This window comes from Bison bison, unplaced genomic scaffold (genome assembly GCF_000754665.1).
Source record: "Bison bison bison isolate TAMUID 2011002044 unplaced genomic scaffold, Bison_UMD1.0 scf7180017859641, whole genome shotgun sequence".
Lineage (NCBI taxonomy): Eukaryota > Metazoa > Chordata > Mammalia > Artiodactyla > Bovidae > Bison > Bison bison.
The window spans coordinates 2746-5441 of NW_011490213.1; positions in this window are offsets into that span (position 1 = coordinate 2746).

Here is a 2696-nt window from a genome sequence, read left to right on the forward strand (position 1 = left end):
ACTGCTGCTGTCCTTGCCCCGCCTGCGGTCTTGGGGCCCACGCTGCTTCCAGGTTCGCGTGTCCCGAGCCCAGAGAGCTGAGTTCCATGGCAGCCGCCCCATCAGTGGGGACCCTACCCCCCGGCCTGGGTCCCCCTGGCCACCCTGCTTGCCATGGGCTGAGCCCCCTCACCTGCAGAGGGTGGGCGGCTAGTGTCCAACTGTGGCTGGCACCCCTGGCAGGGGGCTGTCAGCACCGTGGCCCCCCTGCCCACCGGGCTGGATGGCTTCCTCCATAGCCCGGTACCCCCAGCTTCACCCATCTCCACGTGTCCACTCCGGCCTGGGACCTTCCTGCCCGCCCGGCCCTCGGGGCTGTGCCAGGACTGCAGAGTTCCAACTTCTCAGGCTGCCCTGGGCCTGTGGGCACCCTGGGCTGCAGGTGGATCTGGGCTAGGCGGGGTGGGGACCCCCCAAGAGGGCCAGGAACAGTGTCCCCCGGTGCCCTCAGCCCAGTGCCCTTCAGGATGACCTTGTCCTGACTCCAGCCTTGGTGTCACTCGGAGAGGAGGAGTCCCGGCTCACCTGGAGCACTGCGACCTTGAGCCCTCAGCTTGCCGCCCGCCCCTGACCTCAGAAGTCTCTGGAAGCAAGCGGAGGGGAGCGCCTGGGTGCCCCGCTGCGCGGCTGTGGCGGGACGCCAGTGCAGTGTCCAGGGCTTGCTCTGGGAGCCCTGGATGGCAACGGGGCCATCAGGGAGGACTCTGACCCGGAGCGGGTGTGAGGAGGGCGTGGGGGCGGGGAGAGGGGCCAGGGCAGCAGGCCTCCTGAGTGGGGGGTGAGGGACTGGAGAGAAAGGCAGTTCCTGATGGTCCCCTCCCCAGGGGCTGGCTTTCCTCCGGCCCCTCCTTCCTGATGACTGCGTCTGCACCAAGGCCACAGCCCTGGGCCCACGCCCACACCTGCCTGGAGACCCGCTGCGGCCTTCCTGGGACCGGGAGCCCTGCTCACCGCTGCATCCTGGGGGCTCGTCTACCCCCGCCCCAGGTGGCTCGGACGCGGGGGCCCTGTAGCAGAGGGGCTCTGGGTCCGGCCTGTGCTCAGCAGTGGCTGGTGGGCCCCCGAGCCCGGCACACAGCCTGGGCTGGGCGTGGCGGGCGAGGGCAGGCCAGGGGAGGCACATTCGGCGTGGCGTGCTCCTGGTGTGTTCCCTCCGTTCTGGCGGGGCTCCTCCCACAGTCTGTGCCAGCCTGGCCGCCGCAGATGGCCCTGGCCCACCCGCTCAGGGCATCCGTGTGTCTGGGGGTGAGCAGCCCCCGGGTGGGCAGGGGTCTGTGTCTTGGATGTGCACGCTGGTCACGGGGCAGGTGGGATGCCAGGGTTCTGAGGCATCCGTGGCTGCCTGTCACCCTGCCCTGCCTCCTGGGTGATCCTGCTGACTGTCCCATCTTCCGTGTCTGACCTGCCCGTGCTGCGGGGCTCGCCGACCAGGGATCAAACCCGCGTGCCTGTGTTGGGTGTGCAGGGAGGTCCCTGAGGCTGCTGCTTCTGGAGGATCTTTCCGGTGCTGGGAGGCCCCCGGCGTCTTCTCCGCACACGTGTTCCCGAGCCCCTTTCCTGCACTCAGATGGGCGGGTCGTGGGGCGCGCGGGAGCCCTGCCACTTCTTGCTCGTGGTGCTCCATCTTGTTATGCGGGTCTTTCCACTGCGCTGCTCTCTGTCCAGGAAATCATTCCAGAGACTCTCGGAAGTCTGGGATGAAGACGGAAACTTCAGTGTGCCCAGTGCCCAGGGGCACCGCCAGTGCAGACACCCCTCAGACCAAGTCCCTGGGCGCCCTGGGTGGCCCTGGCTCTGCACATGGAGCTTCTTAGAGACCGCCCCCCCCCATTTCTGTGCACCTAACCTGCCTACCCCCGTGTGGCCATGCAGACACACTGGGTCCCTGTTCCCTCAACCCCCCAAGGCCGCCAGAGCCCAGGTTGCACCATGGGCGGCCCCTGGGGCAGGAATGGGCACCGTTTGCTGCTCTCTTCTCTGGGTTTTTCTGTTCTCTCAGGTGTCAGCTAAATCCTGCATGACCTTGTCAGCTCTTGGCTTTGAGGATTTCCCATGTTTTTTCAAGCGTTTTGAGTCACTTTTACCAAGGAGGTTGGTCCCAATGGTCTGCCCACAGAATGGGGATTGCCGGGCACTCCCGGGACGATGGGCACCAGTGCCCCTGATGGGCAGGGACCTGGCCCGTCCACACTACCCCCAGGCCCCTCTGTGTGGGCTCTTCGTGTGGTGCGGTGCCCTGGGCTCCTGCACACGACACTGGTCACCACAGCTGCACCTCCCCTGCACGGCCACGGCGCCTTACTGAGGGCAGAGGTTGGTGGGCTGGGCCATCAGCACACCTGTGCCTGGACAAGCACGGGGCTGAGTCCTGGAGGTCCCACCGGGCCCGTGGGCACCGCCGGGGAGAGTTCCGGGTGCACCCAGCCCTTATCTTTTAGGATTTAAAGCTTAGCTGGAATTCCATCACCTCCACTAGCTTTGTTTGTCATGATGCTTCCTAAGGCCCATTTGACTTTGCATTCCAGGACGTCTGGCTGTAGGTGAGTGATCACACCATTGTGGTTATCTGGGTCATTAAAATCTTTTCTGTATAGTTCTTCTTTATATTCTTGCCGCCTCTTCTTATTATCTCTGCTTCTGTAAACCTGTTGTAGAGT